Below are 23,139 nucleotides of genomic sequence, written 5' to 3'. Positions count from 1 at the left end.
TGGAAAGATTTTCCTTCTTTCTCTGGGTACAGTTGGCTCAGAGCAGATCACTGAATGGCTTTTCATGCCATGAGCTATGGGAGGAGGGCTCCATGTTTGGACAGTGAGCCTCAGTGCTACTGAGCCTAATCACCCAGGCAAAACTTTTATAAACTTAAGAGCAATCAGGATGAGAATGGTCTGCATTAGTGATATTATAAAATATTTTTAGAGAAAGCAGCTATTACACTACATTTATGATTTTTGTTCATTTGATTTTTTTTTCCTACAAGACTCTGAGCTCCTTCCCCATCTTAGCATCCTCAGTGCCTAACACACTTAGCACTTAATAGGTGCTCATTAAAAGATTAATAAACCAAATGAATGAAAAGTCATTTTAGAATGGTAAAGTAGGTGGTGGTAACACATAGGATAGAGATCCAGAGAACTTTGTAAGACTTATTTGCAGTTTACTTGTTTGTATGTAACTGCAACAGTAGACTTTGCCATAAGTAATAGGATTTACTGGCTCCTGCCAGACTCCTACTTATCAGCCATGAAACCTAGAAAAGCATGTCATTCATCTCCTCAGTGCCTCTGTTTCCAAATCTATAAAAAAGGGGATCATAATGGGAACTTTTCTACCCCATAGAGATGCTGGGATGACCAGATGAGAAAAGTTGCAGGCAAACGTTGCCCCATGAACAACATTCATGAAGGAGCTACTAGGTGTTGAGCACAATGGATACATTGTGAATTATCAATATTAGTTATTAGAATAAATTTTATAGAAATTATCAGAGAATTGGGTTCAAAATTTACCTATGTGCCAAGGATGGTGAAAGGCTGATCCCAGAGAAGGAGAAAAGAAGGGAATTAATATTTACAGAGCTCCCTCTAGAATCAGAACTCATGACAGGCATTGTTTTATGTTCTGCACAAAGTATATTTCATGATCATTTATCAGTGAGAAATCTGATGTCAGTAACAGTAGTAATGGCCAAGGTCCCACAGCTGGGAAGTGACAGAGGCAGCATTGAGGCCCAGGTTTGTGAATTCAGGAATTCACCTGCATTCTATCCAGCTATGCTACCTCCAGAAGAGAAAGAAGAGGCTTTGAGGAAATCAAGGCTGAAGGGAATTACAAGATTACCTTGGTCCATGTCATCACAAGGCAGGGTGGGCAGGACACAATCCCAGTTGAGAGGGACTTCTGGAAGAGATGGCATTTGACTCAGTCCTTTAAGTTTGGATGCTTTACATCTCTCTCTCTCCCTCTCTTTTTAATAATTTCAGACTTTCAGAAAAGTTACAAAGATAATATAAAGAATTCCCATATACCTTCACCCAGATTCCCCAAATGGGAACATTTCCCAAGTTTGCTTTATCTTGCTCTCTCTGTATACATATTATTTTTGTCCTAAACCATTTGAGAGTAAGCTCTTTTACCGGTAAAGTCTTCAATGAGTGTTTTCAAACAATTCTTACATAATTAAAATTGGGAAATTGCCTTTGATCTACTATCTAATCTAAACCATACCTAGATGTCACTAGTTATCTCACTCATGGCAAAAATGAAAGATAAATAAATTCTGGTCAGGATTCAATCCAGGATAGTATATTGCATTCAGCTGTCATATCTCTTGGGAGGGTATTTTTATTATTAAAAATAAATTTTATCAATTTTCATTTCTTCTCTTAAATGGTCATACATGTGTGGTCCATATGGGGTCACAAAGACAATCTCCTTGCTCAACGTTTAGACAGGTTCTTCTGAGCCCTCTTTTTGACGAGGCCTCACCCTTGGGTCCTGTCTTCAGCCTGCCAAACCCAGTTGTAGCAAGAATCTTGCTAAGTCAGTTTAGTGAGAATCCCCCCACCCTTGATATTTGATCACCCTGGCTTGTCTTTAGCAAGAATCCTGTTAGGTCAGTTTAGCAAGAATCCACCTACCCTTGATGTTAGTAATTTTCCATCCACTGACCCCCACCCTTCCTTGACTACAAATCCTCACCTGTCCTTGTTAAGCCTGACCTCTTTCCCCAGTACAATACCCCTTTGGCAATGATCTCGAATAGTCTTCCTTACCATTTTAACAAGTGTTACCATTTTGACAATTTTTTCTTTAACAGCGATAAAGAAAATATAGAAAAAATTAAACCCCATCTGTAATTGCCCACCAGATATAACCTTAATTAATCCGTGGTTAATTTAAATGTCTTAATACTTGATTTCTTTTTAATGTACATGTGTAATCCAAGCACACAACCACCATCCCCTTCCAGGGCCCAGCTTCCCCTAGAAAATATTGAGGATATGCAAGTTCTACTTATCACTCCTCCAGAAGTTCTTCCCCCGTGTCCAGTGCACCTCCCGTGGCTCTCAGCGTGGCCATAGCCTGCCTTGCCCTTTAGCTCCTAACCCAGAACTCTGGTTACCACCTCCCTTGAAAAAATGTTGCAGCCCCTAAGAACCCTAAAAAGAAGCTAAGTGGGCAGGCCACACCGCTCATACCCACCTGTTTTGTTTGTAACATCAGGGCCTACAAAACCTCTACTGGCTAACAGATTTGATAAAGCGTTGTGGTAGCTCAAGAAAATTAAAATGTAAGACTGGACAACTTGAAGCTGTACAAGAGATACGACTTCCCCATATTCCAGGGAAGAACAACCAGGTGTTCAACCCTCCACAGTGGGTCCCTTGATGGTGCACCCCACTTCTAACCTGGCCCCAACTTTGTTCATCTACCCTTCAATATGACTCTCCATGGGAAAGCCAGCCCCTTACCTCAGGGGACAGGCTTTCCCTGGGACCCCATCCCATCATTTTCCCAACATACAGTTCACGAGCCTCAGTCAGTCAAGACATCTGTGTGACACTCTGGGGTGGTGGTAGTTGGGTGGTCACCAACGGGGCTGGTCAGTGATGGCCGTTGGCATTCCAAGCATGGCCGAACAGCTGGGCAAGCCAGGGCAGGTGAGGTCCATGGGTAAGTTCGGCCTCCTTCAAGATTTTCCTGTCTGAGTTGCAGGTGTGCGAGTAATTGTTGAATCAAGGGTGCACACATGCACACTCCCACACACATCTTCAAAGACAACTCTCAAAGCTGATTCAGTCTAAATCTACGAAGATCAGAGAAACAATTTGCTAATTACCTCAAATTTTTCAGAATGCCATAGTATTACTTCTCTATAATTAGTATGAAAAATCACCTATACATATTATATGGTATATAGTATATTATATATATAAAATTATGTAATTATCTTTCCTTTATGCCCCCCCTTCCTTGAGTTTGTATTGTCTTATTGCCTCATTCCCCTCATGAGAATTCCCAGGTGGAAATCACTTAGGGCCCCCACTGGGATTTCCCTTAGTTAGCCAAGCACCAGGTCAGGGCTGTGCAATTATCCTGAGGATGTGATTTAATTGAGAGCCCTCACTCCACTCGGAGGCTGTGTGAGAGAACTGCTTTTATTCAGGATGTGCGGGGCACAAGGCAAATATTTGTTGTAAAGTGCCTGTCTACGTAAACAACCTGATTTCAAAATGCATTACAAAATCCATGGCCCATGTGAAATACAGTGATTTAATGATAAGGATTTAGAATAATGGGTAGAGAAGAGGTATTTACATATTTATTTATTGTTTCGGCAGTGCACATAAGGATTCCCCATAGTATCCAGGCACCCTCTCTTCCTGTTCAAGTCCAAAACCCACCTTTTCATTTTCCTTCTTGTTCACTAACGCCAAATACACCATTCTTAATGCCATATTCCCCACCTGGAGAAAAGGTGACAATGCCATTATTACCCATAATGCCATGGCTCTTCAGAACTTACTTGTACTGAAACAGTACAGCTCTTCTCGCCCCTATAGTTCCCTAATACCGCTGACTCATAACGTTGCGTCATCCATCCGCAGGTCTGTGAACACTGGCTTCCAATGACTCTCAAAAGCTGTTACTGTGCTCTGTTGAGGAGGACTTCACGTGCTAGTCTTACCCAAAGTATGCAGGAAAATATGAGCCATCGTTCATTTCCAGATCATGTTAAATTTACCATTTGGAATTACATAGTATAAACCTAAAACAATACATTTTTCCACCCGTGTCTTCTCTTAAACTCCTAAGACTGTAATCACTGCATTCCTAGCATGTGGTCTCTTTCATTGTTAACAAAATTGCTGTAGGTTTGGTTGAAGGGTGTCCCCCTAAGACTCATGCTTACCTGGAACCTGTGAATGTGACCTTATTTGGAAATAAGGTTTGTACGGATGTGATCAAGTTAAGATAAGGTCAAACTGTATCAGGGTGAGCCATAAATCCAGTGAGTGGTGTCCTTACAAGAAGAGGGAAACTTGGAGACACATATACACTCAGGGAGTAATACCAGGTGAAGATGGATCAGAGATTGGAATGAAACATCTAGAAGCCAAAGAATACCAAGGGTTGTTGGCAACACAGAAGCTAAGAAAGAAGCACTGAACATGTTTTCACTCAGAGCCTCCAGAAGGAATCAGCCCTGCTGACACCTTGATTTCAGACTTTTGGCCTCCAGAACTATAAGAGAATAAATTTCTATTGTTTGAAGACACCGAGTTTATGGTAATTTGTTACAGCAGCCCTAGAAAAGAATATGTCCTGCTTTCTGCAGACTGCCACCAGTGGGAAGGAAGGCAGGAGCCTGTGGGTGGAATGAGAAGAGAAACTACTTAGGCGAGGAATGTCTATCCCTTGTCCAACATGGGGTAAGACTGATCTGGAAAAGCATAACATTGCATATTAGTTAGAGGCTAGAGAGGATACTGATGAGAAAAGCCCATAGGCATTCTGGAACAGTGGTCTCAAAAGCCACTCCCACCCCCAGAGGACTTTCTGCCCTGTGACACAGAGCCTCTTGAGGACACAGGGTGACTTCCCTGGATGCTGAGGTGGAGACACAGGGGATAAGGATGCCTGCCATGAGACTCATGTCCCTCAAGTGTTACAGACCAGCAGCAGCGCATATAAGGGTGAGAGCTGATGTGCAGGTCTATAGACATGGCTCAAGTCCAAGGGTCAGCAGTGGACCCTCAATAGCCTAGACCCCCAAACTCACCCTGCATCCATAAGAGCCACCGCAAATCAATACGTCCATACCTTTTTGGTGGCCCAATCTCACACAAATCCACAAAACAAAGACCACACTTATCAGTAGGAGCTATCCACTTACCAGGCTGTCCTCCATTAGAGCCCAGGGATGACACTATAGGTGTGAGTCTTGGAGCTCTTTGGGACATCTAGTCCACTCCATGTGTAGATTAGAGGGTCAGGGAGGGCTTGAAGGGGAGAAACAGGGTCTTGGACACCTAAAGATTCTGGGTCGGGCTGTGGGCGGTAAACCCAGCTGATCTAACGCATGTGAAGGAATTTAGGAAATTCTGTTGACTGTACTCCAGAGCAGGGGCCTCCTGGAGCTCAAAGATGGGCAGGATCCTATTTGTGAAGGTCTGACAAGGACTCCCTCCCTGACCAAACTTTCGTCAGGCTCCTTCAGTCTGAGCAAGGAACTTACTCTGTTGTTTTTCCAAATAGATAGATGTGATGAGTTTTGAAAAAAAAAAAAAGCACATCCCAAAATAAAGGGAAAGAAACAAATCTACAAAGGTAAGAATTTGCAAAGGTAGTTGTAGAAATAGCAACCTGGTGCGGCTATAACAGAGGAGGTTGATATGGGAAAAATAAAATGTATGACTGGAAAGGTAGGGAGGAATTTGAAATTAGAGTTTCAGTCTGTCAGCAAGGAGGAAGTCTCAAGGGCTTGGAGAGAGGAGAAATGTGACGAGAGCCAACTCTTCGGTAGGATGCATGGTGCCTAGAGATGGGACGAAGGCCATTGCAGAGGCTGAGGTGCACGCAACCAGGGTCGAAATTAGGACAGAGGCAGTGGGATTGGAGAGGTGATGGTTATTCGATGTCTGGAAGAGTCCAGCAGGACTGACTATGGAGACAAGGAAGGGTCTGTAAGGATCTAGCTCCGTAGGGATCTAGCCTCAGGGTTATCATGAGGACAAAAGTTACTATTGGATGGATGGGGCTATTCTGTTCCTCATGGCTCCTGTCTGTCTTCTCAGGTGGTAGGTGGAAGAAGTTTTCCTTTCTGCATTTTAAAGATGGGGAAACCGAGGTTCAGCAAATCATGACTTGCCCAAGAGACACTGGAAAATTGGATCCCCTGCAGCGCGATCTGAGTAGACATGTAGGCACAGGGCACTGGAGCTCTGTTATGTCTCTTTGAATGTGGCAAACTCGCCTCGCCTGTGCGCACAGGGTTGGGGGTGGTGGGCGGGAGATGAGGGGATGTGTGCCTGTGTGTGTGTGTGTGTGTGTGCGTGCACGTGCACACGCACTCCGTGGGCATGTGGGTGAGGAGGGTAGCACGTGCGCCAGCTGGATTTCTCTCTCAGGAGGTGGTGATGGGCACCAGTGCTCCCTGGATGGCTTCCTCTTCCCAAATAAACAATCATATGACACAATGTCTGAAAGCCCAGAAGATTTCCTGTCTCCATTGGCCCCGTGCCCTGCCTGCTGCCAACCCCAAGCTGGTAGAGCTATCTCCAGTCCTCCAATTCCCTCCACCCCAAGTCTCTAGCTCCAGGACCCAGAGAACGCCATGAGCTCACTGTGCCGGGCCTGCTTGGCACCAGCTACATGAAGAGGGTGGACATTCTTCTGCCAAAGTAAACCCGGTGGCTGGGCCAGCGACCTGGACTTCCTCCAACAGGCTGGCTCTGCCACACTACCTACCTCAAGTCTCCATCCCTCCCGGGGGGTCTGCTACTTCCATCAGGGACCCCGAATAGGCTCCACCATTACAGAAAAGGAAGTCGTGTTTCCCAGGGACCATTACCTTCTCTCCACGTTGCAAAAAAAGGCAGCAACAGTGCAGGAAGTGAAAGGGGAGCTGGCGGTTTCTAACCTACAGAATCCATTCATCCTTTGAGGTCCAGTTGATTCGCCGCCCACTCTGTGACTTCTCACCCAAATCCCACTCCAAAAGTGCTAGCCAACAGCTCCTCTGTGCTCCCCTAGCAAATGTGTGCAGTGTGATTGCAGTCCTTTGTTGCCTGGGAAGTAAATAGGTTCCATCTTTTGTTCTAGATCTGACTGATGGGTAGTGATTCCTTGGTTGCAGCGTCACGAAGGATGCTGAGGCCATATTCAGACACAACGGGAACCTGCCATCACCAGTTAGGAGAGGTAGTTGGTGGGGAGGGTAGTCAGGTAGCCTGCCACTGTGCCTGCCAACCCCAACTGCCACGCTGCCCTGCCCTTCGTCACCTCGACTGTCCTTAACCACCAGTCGAACAATTTGGGGACAGGGCACCATTTGCTCCTCTTTGTATCTCTAGTTCCTAGCACAATGCCTGCGACTTAACAGGTGCTCAAGAAATATTTTTGCTGAATGAATGATTCATTAAAAGATGCCATAATTCTTCCCATTGAGCGGACAAGCAGATGCACCCACCCTGGCTCTCAGCAAGTGGGAATCGTGCAAACTCAATGTGCCCTTGGGCCCTCAGGGAGACCACTCCTCTGGGCACCCACCTTCTCTCCTGTAGTCTTATTCTTGATGACATTGTGTCCAATGGCTTTATTCGTATGTCTTGAAGTTAGGGATGGTAGCTTCTACTTCAACCTACACTTAGGTTATATATAGCATGGGGCAGCCATAGGCATTTGGCGATTCCTGGTTAAAGAAATGAATGGATCTTGTTCCCACCTTCTGCCTGCCATCTACTCTCCTATTGTGTAAACACCATTGTATTCAGTTTAATACCTGGTAGTAAATAAATTGCCATATTACATAAATGTACTTAATTTCCTCTTATCAAGCAGTGACCATCTTAATTGCATTTATAAATATTACCAGAGTCATAGAATTTGAAGTTGGAATGCACCATACAGTTTAAAACACTCATGTTAAAGGTGAGGAATCGGAGACGGCGATTACCGACAGAGTTGCTGTCTCCTTTTTTTACCTTTTTCATTCATTCACTCAATGCTATTTTGTTAGAATTAACATTTAATGGAAACAATTTAGTAATTTTTAGAAGAACACAAAGCAAGCCATACTTCTTAATGTTTTGAGATTTCTTTTATATTTCTATGAGTTTTTCAAGAAAACCAACTTTAAATGAAGGTAGAATTTACAAGGCCACCCACCAGGTTCACTTTGGATCCTTCCCCAAGCCATACACAGCCCTTCAACACAAATTTACCAACAATCCAATGTGCGTCTCAACCAAGGAGCACCGGTTACCAAAAGAAATGAAGACACAGCTCATGCTCTCCAAATACTTCTCTCTGCAATTATCTAGAGCTTTAAATATTGTCTACAGACTGTCAAAACTACAATAGCCTCTCATTTTTGTGGTATGCCACACAAGCAGGTGTCTAGAAATTTAAAGCTTAACTCTCCCACAATTGGAACTTAAAATATATACATATTATTATATACATTGGAAAGAAAACTTTCTAAAACATATTGCATACATGTTTTATATTTTTTATGTTTTTTAAAGATGTATGTATTCATTTTAAAAAGAGAGCATGGGTGGGTGGTAGAGGAGAGGGAGAGAGAGAATCTTAAGCAGGCGCCACCTTCAGTGTGGAGTCCAACATGGGGCTCAATCTTACCACCCCGAGATCATGACCTGAGCTGAAACCAAGAGTCAGATACTCAACCGACTGAGCCACCAAGGCACCCCTTGCATACATGTTTTTAAAATAAAAAATGCTCACTGTAACTCCACCCGCTTTTAAGGATAGCAAGGCCTTTTCCTGAGCATCCGTGGGCTCAGCTGCAAAGCCCTGGCAGACTCAAGTTTCAGAGGTGTGAGGGGCTCTACCATACTGAATGGCCCTGGAAAGCCATGGATTTCTAGTTCTTCTACATAATGTTGGAAGTACTTCTGCCTCCATTCTTACTTTAAACTGTAGGTTGTCATTTCTTCATTTTGCTGGTCTTCTTGCTTCTTTCCACTCATGCTCTTGGGGCTCAAGAGGGCTGCTCAGGATATACCCTTGGCTCGTTTCCCTTGTGCTTTTCTGTCCCTCCTTCCTTTTAGGTGGGTCTTTACAGGATCCTCCTCCAGGATCTGTGCAATTACATAAGAACCCACACTCAGAAGGGCCCGCACTTGGTTCACTGCTCTGCTATCGCTGTCTTGAACTCTTAATAATTTTATCTATGATTTGTGTGTTCTAACTGAAGACCAGTGGGACAATGGAATTTGTCCCTCTCCCTCGGCTCCTCCCCCTGCTTGTTTGCATGCTCTCTCTCTCAAATAAATAAATAAAATCTTAAAAAAAAAAAAACAACCTAAGTTGAGACAGATGGCAGAAGAAAGGAAAAAGCTCTAAATTTTAGTCCCTTTAAACTGCATTTCCTTGGGCCCTGACAATTATGTAGCAGGTCCTCTGCACACTCCCCTACCAACCTTCTCCCAGCCCCCTTCCTGTTCTTAACCAAGAGCAAGAGTGTCACCACCACATCTCTCTACTTACCTGCCTGGACACGTTTCACCTTCCCCTCCTTCCTTCAGCTGAGAGCCGGACCCCATGGTTCTTCCTCACTCTGCTCATTCCACTTGCCCATCTGTACCCACTTCTCTTTCCACCTGCATCCTGAAGCCATGGTGCTTTGCCCTGGAGCCCCCATGGACCACCCCCTCTGCCCCGTGCTTCTTTCTGGATTCAGTCACTCCTGAGGCGGAAGGCTCCTGAGAAATCCCATCTACTTGGGGGGTCTGATGCTTATTCTTCTCTTGACATACTCTCCCCATGCTGGACTCATATGGGTTATCCAGAAACACTATTCTTTAAAAAAAAGAAAACAGGTGGACAACCCAAATATCCATCTATGGTTGAATGGATAAACAAAGTGTCATCTCTACAGACAACGGAAGATGATTCGGTCTTAGAAAGGAAGGACATTCTGACACGAGCTACAACATGGATGAATCTAAAAGACATTAAGCTGAGTGAAGTAAGTCCGACACAAAAGGACAAATACTGAATGATTCCACTTACATAAGTTCCCTAGAGTAGGCAAATTCATACAGACAGAATGTAAAATGGTGGTCACCAGGGGCTGAGGGGAGGGAAGAACGGAGAGTTCGTGTTTCATGGGTGTACAATTTCTGTTCCAGATGATGAATATATTCTGAAAATGGGTTGTGGTGATAGTCTTACAACATTGGGAATGTACTTAATGCTACTGAATTATACGCTTTTAAATGGCTAAAATGTTACAGTTTATATTACGTTTATTTTACCACAATAATAATTTATTTTAAACAGATGCAAATGCTGATTTGCACCCTCCTCTCTTTCCCATCTCCCTTCTCCTCCTAGAGGTGTGTGTGTGTGTCCTGGATAAAGCCAAGATGATTTACATCTTCAGTTCAAGGCTGGATGAGGAAAAAAGACAGAGGAAATGAAGGCGAGGATGTGACGTTATCCATCAAGGTTATGGCACGAGTTGAAGGGTTGTTTTCTGAGAAGCACGTGAGGGCTTTCTGATGATGGCGGAATGTGGGGAATTGAACTTCAGAGCTGGAAGGATCAAAGGGGAGAAACGACTTACTGGGGCCTCCCTGCTCATGGATGGCATAAAGAGTACTGCAGCCAGGGAAGGGCTGACCGCCCCCCAACCCCAGGCTCTTTCCTCCTGACTGAAGCTCCCCATGAGACGGCAGCTATGAGGGAGAGGGCATGTGGATCAGTGAAGGTAGATACACAGGAGTCACGGGTTCTGCTTCTGAAGCTGGGCCACAGGAGACTTTGGGATGAATAGCTAAAGATTTGTGTAAGGCCAGGAGCCCGAAACAGGCATCCCAGGAAGGAACAGCACGTACTACAGGACCAGGATGTCGCAGCATCCAGGACAGTGGTTTTGGGAGGGCACTGTTGCCATCTGGCTCGGGACTGTTGCAGGACATTTAGCACCTCTAATCCCTGCCTGCTGAACTCCATAAGCACTTCCCATCATTGTGACTGCATCACACACCTGATGCATTTCCAAATATAATCCTTATATAACTATAACCTCTAGTTAATAACTTTCTTTGGGTCTGGTTCCTTTGAGTAGCTCAGAAAGAACAAAAAGCAAGGTAAACAATGATTGAGACTGACAGTGAGCATAAGGAGTCAGGACATGGGCAGGGAGGCATCCAGACCAGAGCAGCTACCCAGGACTCTGCACTCACACGGGCCCTATAAGTGGGGTTTTAATGCTTAGAGGGCACCATCTTGAAATTCTTGATCCTGTTATCTTTGACTTTGTGTTTTGTGAATAGAGTCCCCAGGACAAAGGAGATATACTGAGGGCCTGGAGCCTCTGCTCCTGAGCAGTCCCACCTCCCACTGCCTCCTTAAGATGGGTTCTCAGCCATCTACACCATGCCCCCTGGCACCTCAGGCTCCACCCAGTTTCCCCTCTCCCACCCCCATCACTTGACCCCCATCTCATTGGTGGTGGGGGTCATATTCTGCTTTGCCCTTCATCCCTTTTGGAGGCCAAGGCAAGCTCAGGGAGGTCCAGGGTTGGGCACACGCCCCTTGGTGTCTCAGGCTAGGGCTGAGCAGTGGCCTTCGCTGCCCCGGGCCTGGTGGTGCTATGACACGTCAGGCTGAGTCAGCAGGGGCCTCTTGCCCACCCCCAGTGCAGGCAGGGAGCTTCTGTTTGGTTGCAATTCCTTAGGGGTAACCCATCCATCTATGGATGGGGATGGAGTCCCATGAGAAGGGAGACTGATTCCCCACCCTCCTCTTCCCCCCCACCCCCCCACCCTGGGACCCTGCATTTTGCACTGGACCCACGGCTCATAGAGCCAGCTCTGCACATACAATAGTGTGAATGGTGAAGGTACAGAGATAGGGATGCTTTCAGGAAAAGGTCTGACCTGGACTTGACAGGTTTTAGTGACTTATTACATATGGAGGGAGAGAGAGCATTTTAAGAACACACCCCTCCCCACCTGTTAGCCCAGAAATAGAGAAAGGTGACATTTTTTTTTGAAGGGGGTCTGGAAAGGTGGGGAGAAATAATGAGCTTACCTTGGGACATATTTATTTAGAGATTATAGTGGAGACATCCAAAAAAGCATTTGGAAATTAGGTCAGAAGCCCAGGAAAGGAGTCAGAGAGAAACAGATCTGTGGGCTATAGGTGTATGGAGGTTCCTGAAGTTATAGGAGCCAAAGGGAAGGGCCGGGACAAGATGTGGTGTTTAAGAGAGGCACAGGGATGCCGCATGGACAGTAAGTGAGACCCAGACACAAACATGGGCGTTGAATTTGGTCACTAGAAGGTCACTAAGTACTTACAGCTGTACTGACCCAAACAGTAGCCACTGGCCATATGTGGCTATTGCAATGAAATTAAGGTTAAAATTAAATAAACTTTAAAAGTCAGTTCCTCGGTCCAAAGAGCCACATTGCATGTTCTCAGGAGCCACGTGTGGCCAGTGGCTGCCATAACACACAGCTCAGAACAGAACATTTCCATCCTCACAGAATGTTCTGTTGAGCAGAACTGCATTCGAGCAGATTCTGAGGAGCAATCTTACTCAGGAAGTCTTCCGCCCTGCCAAGACCAGAAGCCGGGTCTCTGGACTCCCAGCCCAGGGCTCTTGCCCTTGGTTCACTGACTGCACCTTCCCTGGCTGGCAAGGGTGTAAATCAGCACCCAACACTGCTGTCCCCAGCCTCCCCGCTGCATGGCCCTCATGGGCCCCCAGGCTCTCCAGCGCCCCAGTGCCTCCCTTCCCAGTTCCACCAGGCACAGGGACTGGCGCACAGGAGGCCCTCACCAGACACTAGTAGGATGAATGAGTGGCCCCTGGTGAGGTGTGCCAGCTCCTGGGGAAAGCCCTCTTGCCATCACACACTGCAGAAATTCATCCTCATCTGCTCATGGTTCTCAGGCTGGTCTTGTCAATTGGGATAAATGCACATCCTGCCTCCTGAAGTCACTCTGCTGCCTCGAGCGTTCATTTTCAAGGCATCTTGGAGGCTAGAAGGCAGCTGCATGGTCCAAGGTGCATTTGGAAAATGCAGGAAGAAATTCAGAAGGTGAGGGATCTGTCCTGCCCAGGACAAGGGATCAGACATTGCAGGTGTCCCCCTAGTGTGACCTGGGGCAAGCATAGAACCTATCTGTGCCCTCATTGCCCATCTGGGAAATGGAGACCTGATCCTGTCTGCTTCACGGTGTTGTCATGGGGTCCTGACTGGTTGCGAAAGGCTCTGAAGGGTCCAGGGTACTCGTGTGTCTCCTCCTGCCCTCCCCCCACCTCCATCAACACAACTCCTACCCCTTCTTCCTTAAACACGCTTCCCCCACCATACTAACTCTTGAATATTCCGCACTCCCTCCACCCATGGTAGTTTTTCCCGTTTCATGTCTGAACATACAGGAATCTCTGTCACCCTCCAATCTTCTCTTCTGTATTCCACCCAGGGCAATTTTCCCAAAGGGCCCCTTTCCACCTGCTGACTCTGCCTTCACCTCTCCACCCTGCAACCCTGCCCCGCCCCTCTGTAGAGACAGTTCCCACCGACAGCACTGGGAGCTCTAAGTCCCAGGTAGAAAGCCATCCTGCAAGGCCCCCAGTGTGAGTGGTGCTCAGACTACCCCCTCCTCCTCAAGCCCCGGGGTTCTCTGTCCACTTCCAGGACTCCATGCACCACCCGCTACCTCTCTGGCCCCTCCCCCTCAGGCTGGGCCTCCCCCCAGCTTTCTGCACACCTGCCTCCCCCTGCATGAACTTGAATGTGTTTCTCCGTGCTCCACCCTCTGCAATGGCCTCCTCCCACTGCAGGCTCTCCCCGGGTGGCTTGACCAGCTCCTGTCCTGACAGCCCTGAGTCTGCCTCTCCAGCCCCAACTGCTTTCTGATGCCGAGGACCCAGATGTCCAGCTATCTCCCAGACATTATACTTGGAGGGCCCACAAGCATCTCAGACACAGTGTGTCCAAAAGCTGACTCAGGGTCCCCCAAAGGGTCTAAGTGAGTTCATTTTCTATGAACAAAAGAACCATATTAGACATTTTAAAATTGACTCCCCACCCCCAAATCACACCCTGGAAGAAGGAGTCCACTGCAAGTGTTTTCATTGGGAGGTGATACCTCAGAGAGGCCCAATCAGCCCCCTCCACTTAAGACCCTCCCCTGCCCCCCCACAACCCCACTGTACTCAGAGCATTTATCAGCTTCTCACACACTCGATGTATGACTCACTTATGACATTTGTTTTCATGATCTGTCCCCAGTAGAGTGAAGTCCATAGTGCAGGCTCGCTCATGTCTTCTGTTCGCTGAGGAGCGTCAGGCGTCTGATCAGTGTGTGTGGTACACGGCAAGTTCAACACACAGCTGGGGAACGAAGGAAAGACTCGGTGAACTGGACAGGTCTCTTTTCCTGCCTCCGCACAGACATAAACTGCACTAGGGTGGACACTGGCTTGTTCTCCTCTGAATCCTGCCCACTGAGCACTGTGCAAGCCACATTCCAGACCTCAGTGAATGGTTGGGACAGTGTGACCCAATCTAGGGGAACAATTTCTGCCAATGCCTGTTGTCTCACTGTGACATCTTTAAAGCTTTGAACCCCACTGTGTGAAGCCGGAACAAGAGACTGCTACAGACACACCCCACTCTCTCCTCCTGGCTATGGCGTGGAGGGAAGGAGTTTGGTGCACAGAGACCAGATGAAGCCCCAGTTTCTGGGGCCAAGTACAGAGCCTCAAGGAAGACCCTTCACCTATCCTCTCTCAAGTGCTCCCTCTCTTGCCCATTGCTCCATGACGTTGTGGGCCTGGGCCCTGCAGGCAGACCACCTTGGTTTCAAATTCTGACTCCCCGCCTTCCTAGCTGTGTGACCTTGGGCAGATGGCTCACCATCTCTGTTCCCTCGACTGCAAAATGGGGATAATAAATTCCCTACCTCATTGGGTTGTTGAGGATGCAATGAAGTGATGTGGTGGGGTGTGCAGAACAAGGCCTGCCCCAGAGTAAGGGCTCAGTGATTGTCAGCTAGTCCCCCACAGGATGCAGGAGTCCCATGAAATACAGGGTGTGGAAGAACTTTGAGAGATACAGAGTCAGAGAGAGACAGAGACAGAGAGAGGTGGGCACATGGCTATTTTCTTAGTGCTCACCAGCCCTTATTTATATCTCTCATTTCTTAGCCTTTTCAGTTTCTTTCCTTAAGAAATACCAAAAACCAAGTGTGTGATGTAGGAAGTACTCGCAGCTTTCTAAAAGACTGACGTGGCGTGAGTCTGACGACCATTCAGACCGCAGTCTGGACATTTGTTCCTTTCTGAGACGTGAGAGCACTCCATTTAGAACTAGAAGATCCACGGTTCCTTCCTGAGCCTCCTCCTCACCAGAGACATGATGGTGGGTGGATTGCTTGGTTTCCTCACCTGGAAAGGAGATCTACAAAACCCTCCCTGACTCCTCTAGAGGGACATTGGGTGAGGTTCAACAGGGAAGCACTTTGTAAACTGGGGAGTACCTGACACACAGGACTCTTGGAGGAGAAAAAAGGTCCAGGAAAACTTTGAAGACAGTGATCAGATCTTGGTCATTCCTTCATGCAGCCCCCCTTGCCCAGTGTCACCTCGGTGCACACTTGATGCTCGACAAAAATACTCCCTGGGATGCCTTGAGGTTGGGGAAGGAGAGGGGAGAGGATCCACAACCCTTATGGGTTTCCAGCCCTAAGGGTTCTGACTTCTCTCAGCAGTGCGTGGGCTGCAGGGACCCTGCCAAACATGTCACCCATGAAATCACAGGGCCACCAGGAAGGCGGCACGGGGTGGGGTCCACCAGAATGTACTAATTTTGTAAATTGCACTGTGCCATCATGCGCACACCCATGGGCGGGAGTAAGGGCAAGAAGGAAGGGAAGGGAAAGGAGACAATTTCATATGAGGGAAATTGCAGGTCCTACCAGATGGCTCACAGGCCCCAGGCTGGCCCTGGGCACAACTGTGCAGTGGGAAAGTTTGTTTTCATTGTTGTCATTCCCTCTATGTCATCATCTTTCCCTCCCCAACACACACACCCCGCACCTTTCACCCCTGCACTCTGTCCTCTGATGTGCCCCACTCTTCCATGTGGGAGCCCACTTGCCTGCCCCTGAGGGAAACTTGGCTTTCCCTACCCCCTGCCTCCTGACCCCATCTCCCACCACCACCCTCCTGCTCCACGATCCAGCTGTCCAACGGCTGCTGATCTGTCACCCCTTATCTCATTAACACGAATCAGTTACCTCCAGGTAGCCTAGTTTGAACTCCACCTTGTATCAACATGCTTTGAGCCCAGATCTTCCTCCCAGGGAGAGGGCAGTTTCCGTGAAGGGGGAGACTGGGTCAGACACTTTTGGCAGCCCACTCAGAGCCCCACAGTGTTGGCGCCATGGAAGGTGCTTGGGGAACACTTGGTCATGTGCCGGGCTTCTTACCAGTTACCTGCACCTTATACCCCGGCAGCCACAGAATCCAAGTCTCTGTAAGAGCTGAGAGGGGCTGAGGAGGATCTGAAGACCCTGAGGATGGAGGGATGAGCTCCTTAAAGAAACTCGCTGGACGCCCCCGCCCTCAGGCAGTGTCATCAGACTGACTGTAGTTCTCCAGGGGAAAAAAAAAGTCTGGTTCAGCTTGGGTGAAGGGTGTATCAGAGGCTCTCTGTCTTATTTTGCAATTTTTCTTAGTCTAAAAAGATTTCCAAATAAAGAAAGGAGAAGAAGGAAGAGGACACAATGACAAGCCTAGATAGTTTTACATAAATTATATCAAAACTTGGAAGAACAGATAATTCCTGTGGTATACAAACTTATTTAGAGCATAGAAAAAGAAGACTAACTAATTCATCATATGAAGTTAATATGACCCTTGTTACAAAAGCAAACAAGGACAGTACAAATAATGAAAAGGAAGATCAGGTTCACAGATGAACTTGGTACAATTGTCCTAAATGAACTAATTAACAAGTTGAATATATCAGTGTATAAAGAAAAATATATCATAACCAGGTAGGATTTAATCTAGGAACATAAGGATGGTTTAACATCGGAAAATCTTTCTAGGTATTACGCTATATGAACTAACTGCAGGAGAAATTGATATGTTCATGTTAATGTTGAAAACCATTAAATATATCTATTAAATATACATCAATGGCCATTCATGATAAAGACTGAAGTCTTGGCAAACTAGGAATTGGAGAAAACTTCGTTAACGGGACAAATTAGATTCTATCATATTGTTAAAATAAGAAAGTTCGGGAAACGTGTTACATACAAAAACAACATATAAAAATTAATGCAATTCTATAAATCAGTTAGAGCTACTTAGAAAATGTAGTAGAGAAAGAGAGCTCATGCGTTAGTGCAATAAAATGTAGAAGGAACACAGGACTACATTTGACAGAAGAACAAAAAAGTGTAAGATCTTCACAAAGAAGTTCACAAATCTCAGCGGTGACCCATCACTGTGGAGCAAACCATCCTAAACCGTGGAGCCTAAAACAACCCCATTCTCTTTGCTCGTGATTCTACAGGTCCGCAATCTGCTCAAGGCCTAGCCAGGCCAGCACTTCTGCTGCCCGTACTCGCGGCCGCTGCTGCAGCTGCAGTCAGCTGGGTCTCCACGGGCGGCGTGCTGTAAGGTGCCTCCCTCACGCACCGGGTCGTGGCAACTGGGGTTCACTCGGCCACCCTTCTGCAGCCACACACCACCTCTGCCAGCAATTGGCCACACAAATTCCTGTTGATTATTAGAGATGAATTGAGGGGTCCCTGGGTGGCTCAGTCGGTTAAGCATCCGACTCTTGATTTCAGCTCGGGTCATGATTTCAGGGTCGTGAGACTGAGCCCCGCTTCTGGCTCCACACGGAGCATGGAACCTGCTTAGGATTCTCCTCTTCTTCTGCCCCTCCCTGCTCACAGACTCTCACTCTCTCTCTCTCTCTCTTTTTTAGAGAAATAGAGAACAGTACCTTATTCAAATAGATGGGAAGATCTAAAATGATAAAAAAATACCAATTCTCCCCAAAGTACTATATAAATTTTTTAAATTGCCATAAAAATTCCAAGGTTCTTTTTCATTTTATTGTGGTTGTTGTATGCGATGTAATGACCTGATCCTAAAATGCACAGGAACAAGTGAAGGAATAAGATAAATTATCAAGAAGACACCTAACAGTAGTATACCATGTAAGATAGAAAATGTATTAAGGGGGCGCCTGGGTGGCTCAGTTGTTAAGCATCTGCCTTCAGCTTAGGTCATGATCCCAGGATCCTGGGATCGAGCCCCGCATCGGGCTCCCTGCTCTTCGGGAAGCCTGCTTCTCCCTCTCCCACTCCCCCTGCTTGTGTTCCCTCTCTCGCTGTGTCTCTCTGTCAAATAAATGAATAAACAATCTTTAAAAAAAAAAAAAGAAAATGTATTAAGGAAAAATCAGAGAAGAAAAAGAGGATTAAAGGTAAAGACAGTGGATTGATCCAATGCTTCCACTTTTACCCCCTCTCGAAATCCCACTCTCCCAAGGGACAGTAAAGTAAAAAGAAAGAATGAGAGAATGGGACAGAATCCTAGCTATAAAATTTTGGAAGCTAAAAGCAGATGAGAGAGTAATAAATAACCTAGCAACTCAGTAGATCTGAGAAAACAGAGTTCTAGGCCAACAGTGGGAAAACCCAAAAAGCAATGTGATTAAATTTTAGAACTATCCAAAGGCCCAGGAAAGGGTATAACCAGTTATCGCTGGAAATCAAGATGAAAATAGGGTTAAAATAAATAGTTGAAAGTCTATAGGGGACACAGATTCCCAGGCTCTCTCCCAGCTGTGCACGGCCAAACACTGTCTGCCCATCCTGGCAGTAGGCATGCAAGTTTATTCTCCAGAAAGGATCAAACAGGAGGCTCCCTGAATGGGCAGGTTGAGGGTGGGAGTCTCGTACTGAAAGCCAGAGCATCAGCAAGTTTGCAGGCACAGGAGGCTGAGACTCACAGCCCTCCTGTGCCTCCCCAGAAACCATGGAGGCCAGGCATCCACCTTTAAGACAAGAAACAATTTGGTGATAACCTAAAGATACTGATACTGAAAATCTCCAAGAGGAGATCTCATCTAGCCTGATTGTCTCGGGACAATCTGCATTCACATACCCAGAGCTTCCAACGGGCCTTTTTGTCTCCCTAAGTGCACAAAGATCTCCAAACCCATAAAAGCCACCAAGAGGAAAGAAAAAGGCCAGGTAAACATGGAAAAAAGCAACTTAGAAGAAGCAAAGTTAACTTGGGGAGAAAAGCACTTACAAGGTCACAATGAATACCCTCAGAGATATGAGAAGATATTGAAGCTATAGGACAATGAGAGGGCCTTAGGAAAAGGAACATTCAGAAAACAAAACAAGTGCTCTTAAGAACTTAAAAACATCAGAATGGAAATGAAAAATCCTGTAGAAGAATGGAAGGCAAAGTGGAGGAGAGAGGGCAAGAGAAAGGACAGAGAACAGAAGAGGGAGGAAAATTAGAGAATGAGTCCGGGAGTCACAATACAGTGTATTGTGTCTGTATTGTGACTCTCTCTCAATAAAAGAGAGAGAGAGAGGCAGACAGACAGAAGAGACAGAGAGAGGAATCATCAAAGGGAAGAGGAAGGAAGGAGGGAGGGAGGGAACGAGGGAGGGAGGAAGGAGAAAAAGAAGGAAGGAAAGAAGGAAGGAAGGGAGAGAGAGAGGGGAGGAGCGCAGTGGAGTGGAGTGGAGAGGAGACAGAAGAGAGGAGGGGAGAGGAGGGATGAAAGAAAGGAATTTCCCAAAATTGAAGGACTTGAGTTTACAGAATTCAAGGACCTACCAAGTATCCAGCCCAACGAATGAAACATCATTGGAAAATTTTAGAACACTGTCTGCAAACAGACAAAACAAAAACAAAAACAAAAAAACAGGGCACCTGGGTGGCTCAGTCAGTTAGGTGTCTGCCTTCAGCTGGGGTCGTGATCTGGGGGTCCTAGGATCGAGTCCCGCATCAGGCTCCCTGCTCAGCGGGGAGTCTGTTTCTCCCTCTCCCTCTGCCCCTCCCCCCACTCATGCTCTCCCTTTCCTGCACTCTCTCTCTCTCTCTCTCTCTCTCCCTCAAATAAATAAATCAATCAATCTTAGGGAAAAAATCCTACAAGTTTACAAAGATCAGAATGGCTTTGGAGTTTTCCACAGCATTACTGAAAGCCTGAAGATAACGGCGAATGCCTTCAAAATTCTGAATGTAAGTACTACAGACCTATGATCAGGTCACCATACAAAGTATGAATCAACTGGAGATTGAGAGATTGGGAGAAGAGAGAGATTTTCAGATGTGGCAGATCTCAAGACATTTACCTCCCATCTACCCCTCTCCAAGAAGCTACTAGAGGACACATGCCCCCAAAACAGGAAACAAACCAGGAATTAAAGAAAAAATGGGATGCGGGAGATCCACCATGAAAGACAAATTACTCTGGTCAAGGATGGGCCCGGAACGACCAACGGCTGTGTACCAGACACAGAGAATGCCAGGCTGCATTGGAGCACTCCAGAAATCTCCAGGAAAGACATCTCAAAAGAAGAAATTAATTGAATATCTGATGTTTATGAAGCGGAGATCAGACAACCGTTGAAACTTTAGCAATTGCATTCATACATGAAAATAGAAAGCCATGCAAACAAAACCTCAGGATCATTTTTATCTCCAGGAGAAACAAGAAGTTGTGTGGATTGAAAAGTCCTCACGACTTACTACTGGATTTTCACACAGTCCAATTCAGGTTAATCCCAAATGCCAATCTAGTCAAAATGAGGCCACAACCACACCCCATACCAAGGGGCTGGGAAAGAGAAGGAGCACAGACATCCCCCGTAGATTCATGGCTAAAACGTAATGATTAAAATTGAAAAAAAAAAATTATGAGGTAGCAAGAGAAGTTTAGACATTATTTAGAGATGTGGAAATAAATACCCAAATAATCAGAGCTGAAAATGATCGTCCCTAGGGAGGGAGACGTGGAGCGAAAGGATGGGGGGCTGCTATGTTTCATAGCCAAGCACGTAAAACAGTTTGACTATGCCTATGTATAACTTTGATTAGAATAAAATTTAAAAGATAAAATGGTAGAAATAATGCCGGCCCTGACCATTCGATCAGGTTGAAAAATGGGAAAGTGCCACACAAGGAAAAGGTATTTCCCAGCTAATGAGACACAGGAACAAGAACACAGGTCAGTATTTATAATCTGGTTGGTATTTCGAAATGTCACCGCTCTGTCATATATGCTCAATCTTCCGAATTGTTTGTGCTTATTTAGCATAACTTGTTCCAAAATCGAGGAAACATTCATGCTATGTGCACGCATGCGCGTGCGTGTGCACGCGCGCACACACACACACACACACACACAGGATGATCTAAGAATAGCCAAGGCAACCAAACAACTGAATAACAAACCAGCAGGGGGACTTCCTTTGCCAGATATGAAGATTTTACACAAAACGGTATTAATTAGGTGTGCTATTGGCACCGAAGAAATAAACCAATAGAAACACCTAGAGGGCCCAGAGATATATCAATACACAAATGGAACCCTAACATGTGACAAACATTGGATATATCTGTCACACGCCGTAAATAAATGCGGTTGGGATGATTGGTGATCTACATCGAAAAATTGATGTTGAATATAATGTTGATTTTTTTTTAAGGGAAAAGTCTAGAAAAATAGAAAAACGTTAAGATTTAAGTTTTTATATGCTGAATGAGAGCTAGGTAAAAACAGAAGAGCGAACAGAACCTCACTCTGGGAGGCATGTGGTTGACAGACTGAGGGACATGGGGAGAATCCAGCTGGGAACACCCATTGGAGGCCATCGCACTGGTGAGGAGAAGAGACAATGTGCGTTTAAATAAAAGGAGGGGGATGCTAGAGAGAGGGCCTGTGTCCTGCAGACATCTCTAAGGGATACTTGCTAAGATCTAGTGACTGACCAAATGCGGTGACAAGAGAGAAGAGTCAAAGGACCCCCAGGTACGTAGCCTGCAAATGGAAAGGATATGCCAATATTAGTAACTAATAAGTCATACTGGATTAACAACAGCTCTAGGTAGGATACAATTATTTCCACTGTGGATATGTTTAAATCTAAAGCTGCTACAGAACTTGCAGGTGGATGGGGCACTTGGGTGGCTCATTAAGTTAAGCATCTGACTCTTGATTTCTGCTCAGGTCATGATCTCAGGGTCCTGGGATTGAGCCCCACTTCAGCTCCACACTGGATGTGGAGTCTGCTTAAGATTCTCTCTCTTCTCTCTCCCTCTCCCCCTCCCCACCCCCCCAACCCCAAATAAAAAGAACTCGAGAATTCATAGGTGGAGTTGGCTAGTAAGCAGTGGTAAATGCAGATCTGTAGTTCAAGAGAGAAGGGGAGCTGGAAACAGACTGAAAAAGGCCTTGGTGGATGGTGTTCAGACCCCTGCTACGTGCCGCTGTTACCCTCTCCTCCCTTCCCATCACAGACTTGTTGTCATGGACTGCAGCCACTTCCTGTTTCCTCGCTGGGCTGTAAATCCTGGGTAGGTGGAGGCTGTGTCTTGTTTTCCACTGTATCCCAGTGGCTGGCACATACTAGGTCCTTTATTGAGGACCTAGCAAAGACAATGATCAAGGACAGAACCTTGGGGAGCTCCGAAACCTCTAAGACAGGCAGCAAGAGAAGTCCATCAAAGGATCTATCAAAGTAACCCCTAGAGAAAGAGAAGAACCACAAGATGTGCATTCCCAGGAGCCAAATGGAGAGATGATGTCTAGTGTGGAGTGGGGCCAAGCGGCCAAGTGGTTCCTATCCTGGATAGGTTTTCTGTGCTCCCCATCCCAGTTCTTTCTAGAGGAGCTTCCCAGTCCATAGTCCAGGAGCCACATTACTCTCCCTCCCCATGGAGGTCGATGAGACCAAAGATGGATGCCTGACCCACAGCTGTGTCTGTCCATTGAGCGGTGGCAAGTGGGCAGGGGAGAGGTTTCAAGGGAAAATGGAGGGTGAAGTCAGCACCTTGATGAGCCAAAGCCATCAAA

At 46.3% G+C, this 23,139-nt stretch overlaps 1 long non-coding RNA gene across 14 annotated transcripts in view; it reads right to left on the bottom strand.

The window, feature by feature from the left end:
* Positions 1 to 7,883: 7,883 nt before the first annotated feature.
* Positions 7,884 to 23,139, bottom strand: part of LOC123852610 (uncharacterized) — a 49,067-nt gene continuing 33,811 nt past the window's right edge. For 13 of the 14 annotated variants that reach the window (XR_008507022.1, XR_006792942.2, XR_006792948.2 and 10 more), the window contains 2 exons: positions 14,267 to 14,400; positions 11,842 to 13,050 (listed from right to left, as the gene is read on the bottom strand). This is a non-coding gene — a long non-coding RNA (uncharacterized LOC123852610). Of the gene's footprint in view, positions 9,121 to 11,841; positions 13,051 to 14,266; positions 14,401 to 23,139 lie in introns of those variants that run through there. The other variant, XR_006792949.2, reaches the window with a different exon arrangement.

The sequence above is a fragment of the Mirounga angustirostris genome, unplaced genomic scaffold, assembly GCF_029215605.1.
Source record: "Mirounga angustirostris isolate CCGP_5_RB_7025 unplaced genomic scaffold, mMirAng1.0.hap1 SCAF_14, whole genome shotgun sequence".
NCBI lineage: Eukaryota > Metazoa > Chordata > Mammalia > Carnivora > Phocidae > Mirounga > Mirounga angustirostris.
The sequence above is the reverse complement of the archived record's forward strand: the minus strand, read 5'-3'. Positions and strand labels throughout refer to the sequence as shown.